Source organism: Heteronotia binoei, chromosome 5 (genome assembly GCF_032191835.1).
Source record: "Heteronotia binoei isolate CCM8104 ecotype False Entrance Well chromosome 5, APGP_CSIRO_Hbin_v1, whole genome shotgun sequence".
NCBI classification, from domain to species: Eukaryota; Metazoa; Chordata; class Lepidosauria; order Squamata; family Gekkonidae; genus Heteronotia; species Heteronotia binoei.
The window spans coordinates 109060726-109082424 of record NC_083227.1 but is presented as its reverse complement, the minus strand read 5'-3'; the positions used below and the strand labels follow the sequence as shown (position 1 = coordinate 109082424).

The 21699-nt window shown below is 40.0% G+C and overlaps 1 pseudogene; it reads left to right on the top strand.

The window, feature by feature from the left end:
• Positions 1-33: 33 nt before the first annotated feature.
• On the top strand, positions 34-20363 carry LOC132572033 (acylamino-acid-releasing enzyme-like; annotated as a pseudogene).
• The last annotated feature ends 1336 nt before the right edge of the window (positions 20364-21699 follow it).

Sequence of the window (21699 nt, the reverse complement as noted above, 5' to 3'; positions counted from 1 at the left end):
AAAAAGAAGAGCCTTCATTTCTCCCAGCCAGGCATGGCCAGTCGAGAAGAGCCGCTCCTCCAGGAACCAGGAAGTCGAAGGCAGGGCCTGGTGTCCCTGTCTAGCTTCGTTTCGCTTGCCTTTTCCAGTCTCAGCCAGCTCTCGGCTATTTTTGTCACAGTGCTGGCCATTCCGGAGACTGAGCCACTCTGGCCGCCTTGGGAGGCTTCAGGACTGTTTTTCCACGACTGCTTCGGACAATAATTTCTGAAAGGCCTCATGGCTTGCAGGCTGGACCATGCAAGAGAGGCGGTGGTGGGGGCGCTGCGGGGAGTGTTGGGGAACAGGGGGGAAAGCAGGAAAAGCTGTGGGTAGGGTTGCCAATCCCCAGGTGGGGGCAGGGGATCCCCCGGTTTGGAGGCCCTCCCTCCCGCTTCAGGGTCGTCAGAAAACGGGGGGAGGGGAGGGAAATGTCTGCTGAATAATTGGTTGCTGCTGTCACAGGGCCATGAGATACACGGCTCCCCTCTCTCCCAGGTGCCAGGGGGCTCGGGCTCTATCGGCGCTGTGTATCAGGAGTTGAGCGAATTCCCTTTGGTAACTTACACCAGTGTTGGAGTCAGATTTGTTAGTTATGGCGGCACCAACTGCCTTCCCCTCTACACAGGTGAGCTGGTGCTCAGACTGATCTTCGCTTCTCCTCCGTGGTGGGGAAATGAATAACATATTAGGGTCGGCTTCAGTTAATGGTGGCGCTTTCCCTCTCTGGCCTGTGTTCTGAAAGCCTTGCCTCTTTTTTCAAACTCTTTTTAGAAGATGAGGCATTGGAAACCTTTTGCAAATGGGCTGACAGGCCAAATGACTCAAGGCCACCCGGAGGAGGCTGCTGGTCTCTAGAATAATAAATGTAATGTTCCTCAGCAATCTAGCTGCACAACAGGCTTATGCCATTTATCTTAATGATACATGAGGCCCCACTTTGGTAGCTGAATTGAGCAGATGATGGGAGTTGTTACAGTAGCTCAAGGGATAAAGTTCTGAGAAAGTCAGGAGTGCAGATTTGTTATATGGAAATAATAGGTAGGCTTCTGTGTGCCTCTTATTTTTCAGATAATTTATAAGCTAGCAAGCCAATTAGTTACCATTTAAAAGTTAATATTTGTATGCAAATACTCCTGTCTGAATCTCTCTGTGGTTGAACTTTAGACCTCAATCCAGAATCTTTTAAATAATTTATCTGCAATGGTCTCCCTTCAGTCCTCCCAGTTGTTGGCTTCTGCTACAGGGCCTGGATGTTCCATACCAGTCAGGGCTGTGTGTTTTTTCGCAGCTGATGAGTGGTTTACTGGGCTGGGCAATTAGGAGGAACTCAAAGACATTAGAGTAGACTGCAGGTCTTTTAATCAGTCTGCATTCACTGGAGTCTTTTACTATGGGAAAAGGAGAGGCCAGTCTTGCAGAAATTCACACATGTATTAGAAGTATATGCAGTGTGAATTGCTGATTCCACGGTGTCAAGAATTAACACCAGCCCACCCTGTACTCTTCAAGTTTGCAGTTATATCCAGGCTAAAGTGGTTTGTAATGAATAAAAGAAGGAAAAACCGTTATTGAATATGTTGCAGGCAAAAGGTGCGGCTCCCTTTTGCTATATTGTAAGGGGAATGTCAAATTTAGAACTGCATTCTGATGTTAATGTAAAATTTTATATTTCCATTATGAAGAAACTCTCAGGAATATTGAACATTTTCCCCCCTGGAAACTGCCTGTATGACAAAAGAACTAAAGAATAAACAATGTACCCAAGAGAAGACTGAGTGAGAATTACCAGAAGGGAGCATTGTCCCTTTAATGTACTCTAGCAGTGTGAGCTTTGTACTTGAATTTTGCAGGTTGTCTGATACTTCCTTGTTGAACAGTTCTGGTTTCCTTTTTTGCTGCTTTTGGTATTTAGGATTTTCTTATTCTCCATTTACTCTTCCCACTTTCCATGGTGGTTCTGAGTGTAGGTTGCTTTCTCACTGTGAGAGCAAACAAAGTCAGAGTACTTCCGTTAATAACTTCTTTTCATCTATCCCATATGCTTCTTTCTAATCACCCCTCCCCCCGTTACTTGACCCCCGCCAGTGTTATTTACTCAAAATACTAACATTAAAAGGTACCCTTAATTACTAAGAACTAAAATTAATATTCTTTCTTCTAAAGTTTAATCATTATCAAAAATTGTCCAAAGTCCTTTTACTTTCCACTCGTCTTCTACATAACTTCTAAATTTTTTCCACTCCCTTTTAAAATCTTCTAAATCATAGTCTCTTAAAGTTCTTGTTAATTTGTCCATCTCACTCCATGTCATAACTTTTACAATCCAATCTCATTTTTCTGGTATTTTTTCTTGCTTCCATAACTGCACATATAATGTCCTAGCAGCTGAAAGCAAGTACCAAATTATAGTTCTATCTTCTTTTGGAAATTTTTCCATTTGTAATCCCAACAGAAAAGTCTCTGCAGCTTTCTTGAATTCATATCCCAAGATCCTAGAAATTTCTTGTTGGATCATCTGCCAATACTTTTTTGCTCTTTCACAAGTCCACCACATATGGTAGAAAGAACCTTCATGTTTTTTGCATTTCCAACATCTGTCTGGCATCTTGTTATTCATATACCATCTATACATCATTTTCAAACAGTTCTCTTTAATACTCTGACATGTTGAAAGTTTCATAGAGTTCTTCCATAAATATTCCCATGTATCCATATGTATTTCTTTATTTACATTTATTGCCCATTTTATCATTTGAGATTTCACTACTTCATCTTCTGTAGACCATTTTAAAAGTAACTTATAAGTTTTTGAAATTAATTTTTCATTATCTCCAAGCAGAACTTTTTCCATTTCTGTTTGCTCTCGTCTTATTCCTTCAGTTTTAATATCATTTTCCACCAAACTCTTTATTTGTTGCATTTGAAACCAATCGCATTTGTTATTCAACTCCGCAGCAGTTTTCAATTCTATTTTGCCACTTTGTATTTTTAATAGTTGATTGTATGACAGCCATTTTTCCTCACCTGTCGCAGCTGTTATTTTTATCATTTTCTGGCACTATCCATAAATGGTTTTCTTTCATCACCATATTTCTTATATTTCATCCAAATATTCAACAAATTATTTCTTATATAATGGTGAGAGAAAAAACTATCCATCTTTTTCTTCCCATAATACATATAAGCGTGCCAGCCGAATTTATTTCCATGACCTTCCAACACTAAAAGTTTTTTATTCAACAGCATCACCCAGTCTTTTATCCACACTAAACAAACTGCTTCATGATATAATCTTAAATCTGATAATTGGAATCCTCCTCTTTCTATAGCAGCTATTAAAACTTTCATTTTAATCCTTGGTTTCTTCCCAGCCCATACAAATTCCGAGATCTTCCTTTGGCATTTGTTAAATTGTTTACTGTCTTTCACAATTGGAATAGTTTGAAACATAGTTTGAATACATTATTCTCGGCAAAATATTCATCTTAATTGCAGCTATTCTTCCAAGCAATGACAAGTTAAGCTTATTCCATTTTATCATATCTTCATCCATTTTACGCCATAGCTTTTCATAGTTATTTTTGAACAGGTCAGTATTCTTCATTGTTATTTCCACACCCAAATATTTTATTTTAGAGGTAACTTCACATCCTGTTAGTCTCTGCAACTCCTTTTGTTTATTTACTTGCATATTTTTACATAAAAATTTTGATTTTTCTTTATTAACATAAAATCCCGCCAGTTGTTAGCTAAAATATTCTTGTATTTTAGCTAACAACAAAGGTGTTACTTGTGTAGGATTTTCATTTATAAACATTATATTATCTGCAAATGCTCTATATTTGTAAATAAATCCTTTAACTCTCAACCCTTCTATTTCTTTATCATCTTGTATTTGCATCAATAAAATTTCAAGAGTCATTATAAACAACAAAGGTGAAAGTGGACAACCTTGTCTTGTACCTTTGCTGATTATCATTTCATCTGTAAGATCTGCATTTATACATAACCTTGCACGTTGTTCAGTATATATTGCCTTTATCATTCTTATAAAGTTTTCCCCCAACTCTATTTTCTCCATTACTGCAAACAAAGTCCCAGTTCAAATTGTCAAAAGCTTTCTCTGCATCCGCAAAGAATAATGCAACTTCCTTCTCTGGATGTCTTTCATAATATTCTACAATATTTACAACAGTTCTAATATTGTCTCTTATTTGCCTTTTAGGGAGAAATCCCGCTTGGTCTTCCTTTATGAAATTTATCAAATATTGTTTAAGTCATTCTGCCAAAATTCTTGTATATATCTTATAGTCATTATTTAGTAATGAAATTCGTCTATAGTTCTTTACATTCGTGACATCTCTATCTTCCTTAGGAATCAAAGAAATTACAGCTTCCTTCCATGTATTTGGTATTTTCCCTTTTATTCTTATCATATTCATCAATTTTTGAAGTTTCAGTACTAATTCTTTAAAAATTTTACATTTTTTTGCCATATATCCATCTGGCCCAGGTGCTTTTCCAATTTTCATTGCATTAATCGCTGCTTCAATTTCTATTTTTTCAATTGGATCATTCAAAAAAAATTTCATATATTCAGTTAAGGGTGTTATTTTAAACTTTTGCAAATACGCTTCCATCCTTTCCTTCTTTACTTTAACACCTTTAAATAATTTAGCATAGTACTTGAAAAATTCTCTTTTTATTCCTCCTTAATCTACCATCTCTCTTCCATCAACCACAATTTTATTAATAATTTTACTTTCTCTCTTTTTCTTAAGTTGCCAGGCCAAATACTTTCCAGGTTTATTCGCTCCCTCAAAGGACTTCTGTTGTAATTTTTTCAAATTCCATTCCAATTCCTTATTTAACAAATGTCTCATTTGTGCTTGTAGTATTGTAATCTCCCTTATAATTTTCTTTTTCCCTGGCCTTTTCCTCAGTTCCCCTTCTTTTTTCTTTATTTCATTTTGAATGTCCAACACCTGTTTTTCTTTTGCCCTTTTGTCCTTATTGTTTAATGTAATCAATATTCCTCTCATTACGGCTTTATAAGCATCTCACACCATCTGAAATTCTATATCATCTTTATCATTTATTTGGAAGAAAGCTTTAGTTTCATTTTCTAGAGATGTCACTAATTCTTTATTTTGTAGTAAATCTTAATTTAATCTCCATCTTCTTACTTTTTTAGACAATTTTGTAATCCATAATATTGGGTTGTGATCTGCACCTATCTTCGGTAAGATCTCTATTTTCTTAGTTATAAGGCTTAAGTCCTTTGTTCCCCATAACATGTCAATTCTAGAAAAAGTATTATGTCTTGCTGAAAAAAATGTATAATCTCGTACTTCAGGATTAAATTTTCTCCGTATGTCTTCCAAGTTTTCTTGTTTAACCAGTTCAAAGAAGGATTTTGGCAATTTTCCTTCTTTATTGTTATTTTTTTTCCCAGATCTGTCCAATGTATTCTGAATTGTTCCATTAAAGTCTCCCATAATCATAAACTGGTCATATGTCACTTCATCAAGTTGTTTTATGATTTTTTTTTAAAAAAAACCATCCTTTGCACCATTTGGTGCATACAGTCCCAATAATAAGGTTTTTTTCGCATTTATTATTACTTCTACTGCCACAAATCTTCCATCTTTATCTTTAAATATTATTTTTGGATCCAATTCTTGTTTAATATAAAAAAACACACCCCTTTTCTTCTGTTCGGCCAATGAAAAAAATTCCAGTCCCAATTGTTTAGTCCACAAAAATTTATAATCCTTTTGTTTAATATGAACTTCTTATAAGCAAATTATATTACAGTTTTGTTTTTTAATCCAATGAAATATTGCCTTTCTTTTTTTGTGGTGAATTTAGTCCATTTACATTCCAAGATAATAATTTATAATCCATCATGGTGCAAATTCTTTATTCTCTTCATAAAATTTACGCAGCTCCTGTGTATTTGTAATTGTAATCCTCCTTCCTTGTAGCTCAAAGCTCATACCTTCAGGTATTATCCATCTATACCTCATTTCATTGTCACGTAGTTTTTTTGTTAATTTTTTATATGTTCTCCTGTCATTTATCACTTGTCTTGGCAATTCTTTCATTATTCTTACTCTACTTCCTCCCACTATCAATGTCTTTTCAAAAATTTTATTCAAAATTTTCCTCACCATTTCTTTTGTCATATATCTTATAACCACATCTCTTGGTAAGTTATTTTTATTGGCATATGATTAATTCACTATATATATATATATATATATATATATATAATCATACATATTTCTAGTCCCTTCAGGATCTTCCTCCAAGAAATCAGCAATTATTTTTATTACATGTTCTTTTAAGTCTGTCCCTTCTTCTTCAAGAACTTCTTCTCTCAGACGTATTTGTGTCTCCATCAATTTACTCTAAGCTCTTCCATTTCTTTTTTAAAGTCCTCAATATCTTTTTTAAGTTCTTTTTTGCAAGCATTTATCATCTTTTCCACCTTTCATCATCCTAGCTTCCATTGCTTCCAACTGATCTTGCATCTTCTCCAATGAGGCAGCCCTTGCACGGGTTACCTTTGACTCTGGCATTAAAAAAACAGTGAAAAATTTTATATCACCAAATTAAATTTAAACTATCAGGTTCGATAGATTAGAACTTGCCCTTTCAAATGAGCCTAATTTCGCTGTCCTCCGACCTTCCCAGGCTCAGATATTAATTTTTTTAAAATTTAGCCTCCCAGTAATGGCCACTGATGTTTTTCTATGGTAATACAATCCTAGAGTAGGTCTACTTCTTCAATAGTTACTTCCTGCTTTGCTTGCCCAAAGTCTCGTTCTCACTGGAAACAAAGTCTCACGATACTTGACGTATTTCCTGTGTTGACTGTAGAAACTGCAGATCTCTGACGATGGTGTTTTCACTCCATGACCACAGGTAGACAAAACAATAAATTCCTTTCCAATTTTTAACACTGTCCTTAATTTAATAAAATCCAAAATTCACCCCTTCTCCTCTTCTTCTTCCAAGCTTTCAAACTTTCTCTTTCCCACCTTCTAATATTATTTTGTTTGCTTTAAAATAGACCCGGAATGGTAGATAACAATCAGTACCTTTTTCTAAGGTTATCCAGATCAACACTGGTCTCATACAGCATCAGATGTTTAGCAGACTCAAAGAAGATTAGGATCTTGTCAAGCTTACGTCAAATAAATGACTCTAAGCTTCTGCAGATGATGAATATGCAACTCTTCTCCGGGGATCCCTCAAAGGAGCCCCCCCCCCCGGGACTCCCTTTTAGCCAAGGTAAATCACCTCAAAGTTTCCTGTGCATATCTTGGACTAATCTCTCACTGAGAAAAGTAGGCAGAAGGCAAAAATTTGCTCTTTACTACTCCGAACAGAAGCTCCAGTCTGCCCCCCTTAGAGAGGCAGGTCAGCTCAGCATTCTCCAAATCTAGGAAGTCACCTTGAATAAATTTTTGTTGGTCTTAAAGATATTACTGGACTCAAAATTTGTTTGACTAATACTTGTGTGTTGTTCACACAGAGACACATTTACATGGTTTGCTTGCTGATATTTCAGTTGCCAATACAATGAAGTAGCAACAGGATTTCCATGTGGCAGTTTTCCCTGCCCCAGTCCCTGGACAGCAGCCATCCCACCACCACCATTTTTTTTATTGGCAAGTGAATATCATTATATCAGGTTCTCTGAATTCTGATTTTCATTTTTTTAAAAAGTAACTTTCTAGCCACTTTAGTTTTGGAGATATAACGAGAACACATCTCTGCATTTCATTGAAACATTAAAGCTGTGAGTACAGAGGATTATTTATTTGGTGGTCAAGTCACAGTTGACTTAAGATGACTCCAAAGGGTTTTCAAGGCATGAGACATTCATAGGTGGTTTACTATTGCCTGGATCTGCAGAGCACCCCTGGATCCCTTTGGTAGTCTCCCCCGCTTAGCTGCCAAGATCTGACAAAATCTTTCTCAAAACTTCACAGCAAAACAGATCTGGCAAAAATTGCAGAAAAGCCAAAAAAAAAAAAAAAACCTGGAAAGTACATGAATATTTCCCAACAGCATTGAACCCATGTGAAAAAGATCTTAAGCTGCAAAGTGATTCCTTTCTTTCCAGATCAAATGTTCTTTCTCCTTATAGTTTTAGAATGAAACTCTCTTTCTAATTTTGTTTTCATAGTCTCTGGGATCTTGGAGCAGAACAGACTCAGAACAGCCTCTTGTGTTTTATTGGCTACCCTTATTTCTTCCTGGACTTGGCATGTCCTGATATTTCTTCTCCATGGTTCTGACTGATCAGCCAATCCCAGGGAGAGCAGTATTTCACACTGGGCAGTGGCTTTGTATTCCTGGGCTCTTGAAACCGAGCCAGCATCAGTTTTCTCATTTCATCTCCCTCTTCTCCTGCAGAGTGGTGCCAACCTGATTTGGGGAACTGTTGGCAGTTGTGTTTCAGCCACCAACATATCCTGCACCATGATGGCAGAGCAGTTGTCTCAGTTACTCCTATTAGCGTGTCAGCTGAGATTTGAGACCAGTACGTAGAATATCCAGTTGCTCCAACACAATCTCACTTTCTCCCTAAAGCAGGGGTGGGGAACCTTTGTCTCGAGGGCCGCATGCTGCCCTCAAGGTCACTTGGTGTGGCCCTCAGGGATTGCTGGGCTGAACCGAGCCAAGTGGCAGCCTCTCTGGGGCCTGGCTGGCCAGCGAGGATCGTGAGGCCCAACTGCACTGTGCAGCAGCCTCCCCAGGGCCAGGCAGTGATCACAGGGCCAGAAGTACTGTGCAGCAGCCTCCCTGGGGCCTGGCTGGCTGGCCAGAATTGCTGCAGGACCTGGAAAAGTTACTGTTCAGTTTGCACTTGATTATACCAGATGGTGGGGCCTAATATGCTAATGAGTGTGTGACTTAATATACTAATATTAGAGAAGATGTGGTCTAATATGCTACTGAGTTCCTGCTGGGCTTTTTCTGTAAAAAAGCCCTGAACCTATGCATTTGCCTAGGGTGGCGGGCCGTGTGTGTGTGTGCCAAATTAGGCTCTCCCTACATGACTTCAAATAGAAAAACAATTATTTGCATTAATTTTGCTGGCCTGAATAGTTTTTCCTCGGCGGAGCACTGTTTTTTAAGTTGGTAATTTTTTATGGCCCACAAATGATGTTATAAATATCCATATGATCCTTGGCATAAAAAAGGTTTCCCACCCCTGCCCTAAAGATTAGAGTAGAGTGAGGATGGGGAGACTTAGAAGTGCTTGAGGTTGGACATGGTACACTGTTGCATGTTGGGACGATTACTGTTAATTGCTACTTGTACCTCCTCTCCATGTTGACAAGCAAAGACCTTTCATGGGCATGCAACCTGAAATCCTTCAGCTGAAAAGATAAGCTCACATTGGTTTTAGCTCAAAGTAGATGGCAAAGAAAATGGTTTCCTCCTCTGTTTTTCCTGAGAGCTGACTGCTCGTGTTAAACACTCCTGTCTCTTGTGCCACAGACTGCTGGTCCAGATATCTCCTACTGGAAGGCATAAGGTTGTTCTCATCCATCACTTGGAAGGGGGGCAGAAACAGGAGGTGCTGGAGGTGCAATAATTAGACTTCGCTGTCCCACACACTACCTAGGCAGTGCTCTGGAATTGTTACAAAGATGGGATAGAGCTGCAGACTCTGTACACTGAAATGGCTTGTGTGCAGAAATACTGTCTCTGCTTCACATATGCAAGTTTGTATAACAATCAGTAGGGTCGAGAATCTTCAGAGGTCAATTATACTTCTGGAGTATGGATGAATCATGGATTTGATCGAGTTGAGCATTCCTGTGTGATTTTCAGCCTCCCCCCATCTATTGCAGTGAGAAATGAGAAAGTCATACTCCACAGGCAGAAATTCCGTCTATAGAACTACTGTGCAGCCAATCTGTGATTCATACATGTGTATGGATTGTCATTGGCCTCCTAAGGAGATACAGTAACTATATCTCTTTAAGGATTAACTCTTGTTTGGTATCAACAGTAGCCTTCCTCTCCTGGTGTTGCCTGCACTTTCGTTCCTGGAGGAGCCACAACTTTCTCTTCCTGGTCTTGCCAACAGAGCAATGGGGGTCATACCGATCTAGGCCTTGAGAGATAAGGGTAAGAGGTTGATGCTGAGCCTAGAAATTTTGTGGTAAGCATTGTCTTGTGCTGATTTCTGTGTCCCAGCAGGTTTGGAGCAGTAGTGGGAGGGTAAAAAGTGTCAACACGGAGCTGGACAAACATGGCAGAGTTTACACAGATGGTAAGAACTGCAGCAGTTGGCTTGGCTGTATGCCTCTCTGTGTGTGCGGAGTAATGATCCTCTCATTCTGGTGCTGATATCCGCTCCCTGCTGCCACAGAGCTTCTTTATGGTCCTCCTTCCCATTGACATCTCTTCCCCACTTCCAGCAAAGAGATTCTCCAATGTTATGTGCCAGCCTTTGCCTTGTCTCTTCAGGCTACATTAGGAGGAATTTGTGAAAGGCTATCCTAGCTCTCACTGTGACCTGAGCATGCAAAAGCACCCCAAGGCTTTTGGGTGGGTGGCATACCCTAAGATATCCTGCTTCATCATTTTGCTTATCTGCATCATTTTGCATCATTCTGCTTCATCATTTTGCACCTCTGTGTATAACTGCCAATGTGGGCTCTGTTTATTACTCCAGCATCTGGATTCAGCTTCAGTTAACACCTTGTGACTCTCAGTGACAAAGTGACAAAGGGAATATAAAACCAGCCACAGCTTTGTGTCATTCAGCATGCTTGAGGTATCTGATGCTGTTCTTTTATACAACTTTTTGGAGGTATTGGGGGGAGCGAGCAGCTGACCATCCATCTCTCTTTGGACTTTCTCTGTTTGGAGTAGGCTCAGCCACTGGAATGCAGTCTGATGAATCTTATGCTTGCATTGTTAGCTCCTAGTGATTAGTTTCAAAGTCTGCAAAATAAGATCAGTTGTCCTTGCTTTCTCTAGATGGTGACTGAGCATGGCCAAAAGTATGGGGTTGTGTTCGGCCCAACAGGCTAATGATCCACCTTAAATGAACTTAAGAAAGGTGGACTATAAATACTATAAAATAAGGTAAATGAAAACCAGAGTGACAGAGATACAGAAAACTTATGATACCCAAGTTGGAGATAGCAAGATGGTTGACTAGGAGTCCACATCCAAATATTTTCTGAACTTTCATAGTCCAGGATGGGCTTGAGTCCCTTGCTACCATCATATAGGTGAACCTCTAGGAACCTACCTGACCACTCTGGTCATCTTCAGATGTCCTGCTTTAGGTGGTGCTGCCATCTGCAACTAGACAGGTGGCACACTGGGAAGGGGCCAACTTCTTGGTTGCAGCATGAACATGGAGCTCATTGCTTGGAAACATCCAGGAATCGACTATGTCCAATTTCAATATTAGAGCCCTTTGGGGTGTTTGGAAAGCATGCTGCTGTTCCCCTCCATGCATAGGGAGCCAGTTCACTTTAATATCATCTGATCCAAACCAGGCTCTACTCTAGAATAATATATGTGACTCCAGAAAATGACTTGCTGCACATGGAAGAGTGCTAAGCACAAGAAATTATCTTGCTTTAAATAAAAATGTTATTTGCTGCCCCTACGGCACAGATTTCTGACTATTTCTGGAGGATAAAATTGGTGAGCACAGGACACAAATTTAAGACCAAAACCTGAGTAATATTGGAGATTTCCCTCCTGGCTTTTTGGCCATACTGGCTTTGAGTCAGCAGCCCTTTTTCTTCTTGCAGCATTACAAGTGTGAAGCATCCACACCAAAAGGGAACTTGTTTTGCAGCAAAATGAATTCTTGTAACGTCACAAGCACAGCAGGGTTATCTGGGGCTAATTATGGCACAGTAATTAGTGACTTGTGGCTGCTTTGCCTTCACTAACAGCATATTAGGACCTTGTTAGAAAACTGCCACCATCATTTTATAATAGCAGCTGCTGCTGTCTCATTTGAGCTGCTATCTTGAAACAATGTTAATATTATGGTCACACATCCTAAATGACTCATTCTGCCCCCCCCCCCCAAAAAAAAATTAGCTCACAGACACCTGCTTGGCTTGTTTGGTAACTAGTCATTGAGCTCCCCTGAATATTCAGAAATGTTAAGTCCCCTCCATAGTAATAGGGGAGACATCAGTCAGCCAGACTCCCAGAACAGTGTCCTCCTCCTGTTCCTTACTTACATTTTGCTTTAGCTTGAAGGATCACTCTGCTGAGGCACTCCTTACTCATTTTCCCTCTGCCACCAGGGCAGTTTGGGTGTTTGGCCTGGTCCAGTTTAGAAATACGCATCCTGTATGTTGTAGAGAGAAAACGCCCCAAAATGCAGCCACTTTTCTCTCAAGACAGGTCTTCCCAGGAAGGAGACAACCCAAGCGAAACAATAAAGGTATCTCCTTCCTTTATTACCTTAGACTTAAAATCATTTAAATATCCTTTGTGCTTTACAATCTTGATAAATCTCTTGGGCTGGCAATGACTATGTACTCTTCAATGCAAAGCTACAGACTTTCAATGCAAAAAAATAAAATAGTAAACATTTTCTTTACATAAAATGAACGAAGTGTTCATTAACTACATTTAGCAAGTTTCCAGGAGTCCTGATAGCATGCATTCCCGCCTGCTCCATGTATTTGAAACATTTGCTGCTTAATTCAAGATGTGCAGTTTCAAAGCAAGACCATTTGTCTGATGTAGCAAGGCTGCTCTTATGATCAAGCCTGAGAAGAACTGTGTGCAGGTAGTTCCATGCTAACAACACATGAACATATACAAAACTGCCTTATGCTGCATGATACCAATGTCTGCCTTATGATGCGTGATACCATTAGTCTTGTCGAGGTCAGTACTGACTTTCTCACTGTGGCTCTGCAGGGGTCTCACATTTCCTACTACTTTTAGCAGGAGATGCTGGGGACCTTCTGCATACAAAGCAGACACTCTTCCAGTATGATCCATGGCCTCATGTATATAAATCATTCATCACTGGCTCAGAGAACAGTTTTAGAATTTCAGATTGTAAAGAGTGGCAAGCTTGTGGAAGGTCGTAGAGTGGGTAGGGCTCTCTCTACAAGCAAGGTGCCCTCATGAGTGGAGGATGCTTCTAGATATCACTCAGGACTCAGTGTATGTCTTATTGAACTACAGGTCTTAAAGGCAGAACTCACAATGATATTTTCTCCTTTGCTTTTGTCCTAGGGGGAGCAATTTGTCCGAGGGGGACAACTGGGGAGAGATGCTGAATGATAACAGTGTCCCTGTCTTGTATGTGCTGGATGTTGAAACGAATGAAATTTCAGTCCTAGATGGCATACCAGGACACATCTCTCCTGGGCAGGTTAGTGCATTGCAGCGTGGGGAACTGCAGTCAGAGATCATGAGCAAAGGGGAAGCTCTGACCCAGTTTTTCTGTGTTCTTAAATTCTCATGGTTGCTTTCTGGAGAATGAAGGAAACTTGTCATTATGCTCTTGGTCCTAGATACTGCTTTTAACTTTCAACCCTGCACATCCCTTTACTTTTCTTACACCTTTGGCAAAGGTCAAAAGCTTTTTTGTAGTCCTCAGGATTCAGACTTGGACAAGTGCTATGGGTGCACAAAGCCAGACACACCAATGAATGAATCCAGGTTCAGTTCAGTCGTAAGCCTCTCTCAGCTTTTAAAGGAGACAAATCATTGCCAGATGCTTTCTTGTGAAGTCAGTGGTGCTAGCTTTAAGGCCATGCACATTTCTGCAAACTCAGCTCAAGCTCCAGGCATTGGAGTCCAGCAGACACCATCTGGAGAAAACTCTGGTTCTCATGAATTCCACCTGTTCAGACATCAGCTGCAGAGGTAGAATCATCTTGCAAATACTGCTGTCATGAAAGTAGTCTAACACAGGACTTAGGAAGCCTATCATGGCTTTGCTGGCCAGGCCCTGTGGTCCCTCAACGACAAGGGTATTATATTTGTTGGCTGGTGGCATAAACCCTTCAGATTGGGATTGAAAGCTTGCTCTAACAAGGTATTTATTTATTTACTTATTTATTTCGTTTATTTATTTATACCCCACCTTTCTCCCTAGTGAGGACCCAGGTTGGCTTATATCATTCACATCTCCTCTATTTTATCCTCACAACAACCTAGTGAGATAGGGTGGGCTGATGGTGTGTGAGTCTCCCCCAAGTGCACCCAGCAAACTTCAGTGGCAGAGTAGGAATCTGAACAGTTCTCCCATATATAGTCCAGCAGTCTGGCCACTATACCATGCTAGTGCAGTGGTAAGTGAAGCTTCACTGGCCCATGTTTGTGAATCCTGCTCTGTGATTACCTGCCTTTGAACCAGCTACTGACTTAGGGCAAATTCAGAGGATCATTCAGCTCCCATGCAGGGTGAGAAGAACAATCTTACATCCTGAACTTCTTAGATATGGGGGGAATCAATCAAAATTTAAAATAGTTCATGCAAACCTTTATCAGGCTTCCTCAAGTTACGTGCAGAAAAAAAGGTGGGGTTGTAAAGAGAAAAGGCTACTTAGGGCATAATTGAAACACCTAAAATTTGTCTGCGGTGTATAACTTTCTTAAGATGAAGACCAGTGTATAGCACAGGGGGATGGCTGGAGGGACTCAGCACCTCTAAACACAGTTCTGCCCAGAAAAAAACAAATGCAGTACAAAAAATAGATTCAGGTGAGTAGTCATGTTGGTCTGAAGCAGCAGACCAAAGTTCAAGTCCACTGGCACCTTTAAGACCAGCAAAGTTCTATTTAAGGCATAAGCTTTTGTGTGCAAGTACACTTCTTTGGAAATGAGTATGTGTGCACACAAAATCTTATGACTTAAATAAAACTTCATTTGTTTTAAAAGTGCCACTGGACTTGAACTTTGTTCTAGTACAAAAATGTTATTGACACTTTCATTTGCTAGAAAAGAAAAAAGGCAGTTTTCATATGACTTCACCCACTTTGATAATAAATATGGAGTGGGGGGATAGGTTTTTGAATTTGCAGTACCTAGATATTAATTAAAGCACTCACATTTAAATAGAGAGAGAAAAACCAGACAGTGTTGTAGACTTGCATTTAATTAGGGTTACGTGTTTGTAGATGCAAACCAGATTTCAGATAGCATCAGGCTTCTGTGAAGACGCAGCCTTCCCATTGCAAATCTAAACACCAGAAGTTCATCAGAGCCAAGTCTAATCTAGAACACAGTCAATGGTCTCTGTGCTAGTTTCTGAAAGATACTTATTTATATATATTTATTTTAACCCAACCTTTCTCCCCAATGGGGTCCTAAAGCAACTTACATATTTCTCCTCAATTTTGTCTTCATGACGATTCTCTCAAGTAGGTTAGGCTGAGAATGTGTAACTGGCTCAAGGCCACCAGCAAGCATCTATGACAGAGTGAGGAGTTGACCTCATTTTCCCAGATCCTAGTGTAACCACTACCCCACACTGGCTCTTAGAGCCAGTTGATGTGAGACTCAGATTTAGGAGGGACTTGATGGGCCACTGGTGCACCTACCCACTACTATCAGGAAGAGGCCTAAAACAGAACTAACCACAGAATCCATAGGAACCTTAAGGTAGTTTAGTCTATGGAAGAGGATATAGATAATTATAATGAAGAACTTCCATAAAACAGAATGCGAAAGAGAGCAAGTAATGGAGCTCCAGATGCATATGAATCATCCTAGGACTGACATGGAATGAGGTTGAGTGGGGGGAAAATCTGTTTGGATCACATTTTACCATTTCCCTCCTTCTGCTCTAGATCAGCCCTGTTTCTCTTGGAACTCCCTGGAAGCAGCTGTGGTAAGTCATTTCAGAGACTGGCCTTCAAAGAGGAGAATTTTAGAAGGTGCAGCTTTTCCTGGCTTATTACTACAAAGGAGGAAGAAGCTGTTCATGCCATGCTCCCCCTTCTGTGCAATTCTTAAAGCCATAGGAGTCCTATTTGGATTGGGATTCTTCATCCCATGACATTCTGCACTTTCTGATGCTAGTTTTTCCTATTTGCATTTTGGGAAGAAGCCATGAAGTGCTTGGAAACATGTGGATGTATAACATGTCTGCACAGGTTCAACTGGTTCACATCTATTTGGTGTTGCAAAGCAGCTGTGTAATCTTTCTCCAGCCATTTAATTGCTCCTTATGCTTTGTATTTACAAAATGTGAGTGAGGAAATATGTTGTCAGAAGAAGCCCTAGAAGTGTGGCTGTGGGAACTTCTCAGAAGATGGATTCAGATGTTTACCATTCATGTGATGGTATTTTCACCAGTTGGGAGCTTTAAGGCAATTTTGGAGATTAAAAAGCTGTCTCATGAGTTGTACATTCATAAATCTACACAGACAGGGCTCTGCCTACCCCTTGATGCTGCATAATTATTGTGGTTGCAGAGCTGGTGTCCTCAGATTACCAGGCTGTCTCTTCTCCCTGGCTGAGCCCTGATGGAACCCACCTGCTATACTTAGAGGGGACAGTATTTGGGCCTCATCGCCAGTGCCTGAAGCTGCAGGTGGTGAGTGTGAAAGAACCACCCTGAAGATGAGAGTAGCTGGAGACATACAGCTGAGGGTCTGGGATTTTAGATGAAGTATTCAGAGAGCAGGAGAGCCAAGGTTGCTCCGACAGGAGGTATTTCTGCTCCAAAGGAAGCAAAAAGTATTCAGAGAGCAAGAGAGTGAAGTTTGACATGACCTTGAAATATGATGCAAAAGATAGAAATGGCACACTTATGAATTCTCACTGCAATTCAGAATGCCTTGATAGGGAGGGGCTACATGGTAGATCAGTTTGGAATCAGCTACTCAAAAGGTGCAGAAAAACCGACTCTTGGAATCCAGCTTGACGTATAATGCCTTCTATTCTCTGTGTCTCCAAACTGGATCTCTGTTTGATCTTCTCTCCTACCCAGTTCAACTGGCAAGCAAAGCTTACACACACAGTAGTGGATGTGGTCAGTGTTAGGAAATTCTGTTTGAAATTCTATTTCTTTATCTCAGACAGTGCGATGGATCACTGGATCAAATAATCATTGAGAGGCATTTAACATGAAAAAGCAAAAACATATTTATTTTTACAGGGGAAGGATACTGGGAGGTGAAAATAACAAACACTACATCCTCATACTAGAAGATCATGTGCTTAATGGAAGACCACTTCGTCTTTTTTCTTGACCTCTCTGTTTGGTCAGTTAGTCACCTGACTAAATGACCAAACAAACAAAACAGGTTTTCCTGCTTCTGGACCTTGATTGACAGCAATCAGTATCTTCTTCCTAGGTCACGCAGACAATAGGGAATCAGGCGCAGTGTTAACCCTATAATGACTGGAACTTTAGAACATTGCAAAGGACATACAGAACAGATATATATTTCCAACACCTCTTCTCAATGTCTAATGTCAAAGTCATTATACATTCAATAGTCATTACTCATTATTCACTGTAACATTCACATCAACTAGATTTATCATTTCATGTAAACGTTCAAATCTAGCACAAGGTAATGGCTTTGTAAGTATATCAGCTACCATAGCTTCTGTACAACAATATTATATCTTAATCAGCCCCTTCTGGTGTAGATCTTTCACTAGCTCACATTTAATACCAATAGATCTACTTCTGGCTGTTCTAGTTTCCCCTTTACATACAGCAATACAAGTTTGATTATCTTCAAACATTACAATAGGTACAGGTTCTTTTATCTTGGAGTCTTTCAGCAGATGAAAAATCTATTCAAGTTTACTGCAGGCACTGGCTGCTGACACACACTCAGCTTCTGCTGTAGATTGTGTCGTTATAGTTGTCATGAGCCCTGACAAGGAGGAGCTGGAAGGGTTAACAGACCTGGAAGAGTTGCCAGCCAGTTCCTCAGCTGAACAAACAGCAGCTGGCCCATCAGTCACTCACCAGGCACCAGTGTCAGCTGTTGACAATCAATCTCCTCCAAGCTCTCCTCCTCCCATCTCAAGAGTTCAAAGCAGGCTCCGGAAAGAACTTTCAGAGCAAAGACATGAGGCACGCTGATGCTTCAGATCTCTCAGCCTTGAGTTCTAGCAGAGTCACTGCCACCCAGGGAGCAGAATGATTGAGACTCCCATATAGCTCCCACCCAGGACCTGGTAACCTTGTGGAAGCAACAAGTCTGTTCTCTGGCTTGCATCCACGCTCCTTCCTGATCCTGACCTGCTTGATTTTCTTGGCACTCTGACCTTTTGGACATTGACTTCTGATTCTGGTTTGTGATTCTGCATTGGTGACTTGGCTCCTGCTTGACTTCCTGGACTTTGACCTTTGACTGGCTTTGGACTCCTGCCTGCCTGCACCCTGAGAACGTGACAATAGTCTGTTTTCTGCTAGTCCATTCTACAAGTTCATTTCCGTAGAGGAACAAGTATCCACTGGTTAATATGTAATGGCATGATTCTTCTGCAGAGTTGGCATCCATGTATCCAACTAGTCTGGGATTCTCAGAAGGTTCAATGATCAGTCTTAAGTCCATGGTCCCTTTTAAGTATCTGGCAAGTTTCTTTACTGCATTCCAATCATGGTGATTAGGCGAACTTACTTTTCTGCTCAGTATTCCGACTGCAGCTGTAATATCAGGTCTGATAGTTTTACTCAGGTACAGGAGTTTTCCTGTAGCTTCTCTGTACTCTCCAATGTCTTTGAGTGGTTGACCACCCTGAGCTCTCAAGTATGCAGTTCAAGAAGTATCTTCGATTCTTTACTATCTTTCATGCCAAGAGATTCTATAACATTCATAATCTTTCGTCTTTGGCACAGTTGAAAGGTCTCTCAATCTGTATTCCTAGATATTCTCTCGAGTCTCTCAATCTGTATTCCTAGATAGTATTTAATATCTCCAAGTCTTTTGACTTCAACCTCTTTGTTCAGCTTTTCAACAATGTCTTTAATGTCCTCTTTGTTCTTGCAGCTCACAACCAAATCGTCAATGTAAACCAGAATGTATTGATATTCTCCATCTTTAAGTCTAGTGTACATGCAGGGTTCAGCTTTACCTTGCTCAAATCCTTTTTGCTATAGTAGTCCAGTTATTTTGTCATACCAACCTTTTGCGGCCTGTTTCACACCATACAGTCCTTTGTTGAGTTTGAAAACATAGTTCTCCTTGCCAGGGAATTGAAAATCTTCAGGTATTTCCATATAGATTTCCTCTGATAGCTCACCATTAAGAAACGCTGTCTTAATGTCTAGGTGCTCTATTTCTAGATGATGCCATACTCAGTAGTGTTTTAAGTGTAGCACTATTGATAACTGGTGCAAAAGTCTCTGAATAATCAGTTCCAAATTCTTGTGAATAGCCTTTGGCTACTAGCCTTGTTTTGTACAAGTCTATAGTTCCATCATCTTTGTACTTTATTTTGTAGACCCATTTGCATCCAACAGACTTTCTTCCTGCAGGTAGCTTTGTAAGAGTCCATACATCTTTTTCATAAATGGATAGTATCTTTTGTTCCATTGCTTGAATCCATTTATCTTTTTCTTCATTAGGTAGATCACACACTTGTTTCCAGCTCTTGGGTTCTTCTCTAGGTTTCACAGTCTCTATGGATCTCACAGTATCACAGTATCCATATTTCTGTGGTGGTTGCCCTTTTGTGCTTCTTTCTGATCGTCTTAAAATGAATGGAGGTTCTGTTGCTCCCTGCAGTGCGGTCCCCATTTCCTCTTCTGGTTCAGTAGAGTCTTCAGAAGGTAGACCTGCCGGTTCACCGGTGGTCACTACAGGTAACCAACTATACCAGTCTTCAGCAGCAGCATCAGTAACCTCAGGATCAGATTCAGGTACACAGGATGCTCTAGGCAAATTACTGTCATCCACAAACACAACATTACAATGTTTGGTCTTATTCAGCTTTGGATCATAGACTCTGTAGCCTTTTCCCACTGAGGGATATCCTACTATGAATCCAATCTCAGTCCTTGCATCAAGCTTCCCTCTATTTTCTCTAGGAACATATGCATAGGCTTTTGCTCCAGAAGTTTTAATATGCGTAAGTCCTGGTTTCTTGCCAAACCAAGCCTGGAACAGAGTAATTCCTGTTACTTTTGAAGGTATTCTGTTGTGGATATACACTGCTGTATTTACAGCTTCAGCCCACAGGCCTTTAGGTAATCCAGAATGCATGAACATTGCTCTGGTCATTTCCTGTAACACACGATTAAGTCTCTCTGCACTCCCATTCTGCTGTGGAGTGTATGGGACAGTCACTTTGTGTTCAATCCCTTCTGCTTTCAGAAACTGCTTCAACATTAAATATTGCAATATTTGCCACCTCCATCTGTCATCAAGCTTTGAGGTGCACGCCCAAATCTGTTTTTAACCATGGCAACATATTCTTTAAATTTTAACATATTCTTTAAATTTATCAAGGCTCTCATCTTTTGATTTGAGCATATAGACAGTGCCATATTTTGTCTTTGCCTCTGTGAATACTGAGAAAAATTTATTTCTCTCAATCGAAGCTTTTATAGGCCCAACAACATCACTGAATATTGTTTCCAAAAACCTTTCATTATGCACACTGCTTTTTCCACTGAAGCAAGGTGCAGTTCCTTTTGCTCTCAGACAAACATCACATCTTTCCTTGGATTTATCACAATGCACAACATCAAGTCCACAATCCTTTAGCAACTTCTCAACACTCTGCATGCTTCTGTGTGCTAACTTTACATGCCAAGCATAAACACATCTCCTATGGTCACATTTTCTGCCTTCAGTCTGACAGCATCTGACCTTTCACTTAAGTCCATAATATGAGCTCCATTTCTTTCATCCAATTTAAAACTAATTCCAGAATTCTTCTGAATAATTTCACCTTCATCTCCTTTATCAAGATATACAGCATAATCATTTCTTATAAGCACTTGGCTTGAAAGTAAATTCTCAATTGATTCAGGTGCATAAGCTACATTTTTCAGTCTTACTGGCATTAAATCTCCATCAGTGGTAAGCAATTTCATTTTGATCTCACCCACACCACAAACTTGTAAGGGTTTCTGGTTGACACCTTCTGCTTTAAAAATTTTTGGCTGCTATTATTTCTATGGCCACGAGATGGTGCCCATGTTCCCTCATTTGAAACATGTGCTTTAAAATTGCTATTCCTTTGTTCAGTGTCCTTGTCCCCAGATCTGGAGGCTGCTTCCTCTTCGATAGCATTTAACAGACCTTCCAGACTCAAATCTTTTTACAGTCTCAAAATCATCTTAATTGGCTTGTAAATACTGGGTAGAGTTTTCAATATAGTTGAGATTAAGTCTCGTTCCGTTATATCCATTATGTCTGACTGAACAAATTCAAACAAATAATTATGCCAGGTTCTTTCTGTCCATTTATTTTTATCTTTCCACCCTACTGCTATTACTGCTTTACCAGCTAGTATCATCACTTTTAATAGATCTTGGTTCTTTTCCCCTATTATCTCATTACCTAGGATGCTCATTGACATCAATTCAAAATGTATGTTCAGCTTTACTCAAAAGAGCTTGTTTATTATTCTTGCTATATTTTCCCATACTATTTTAACCTCATGACATTCCCACCACATGTGAGTATACCATCCTTTCATTTTTTTTTTTACAGTGCCAAC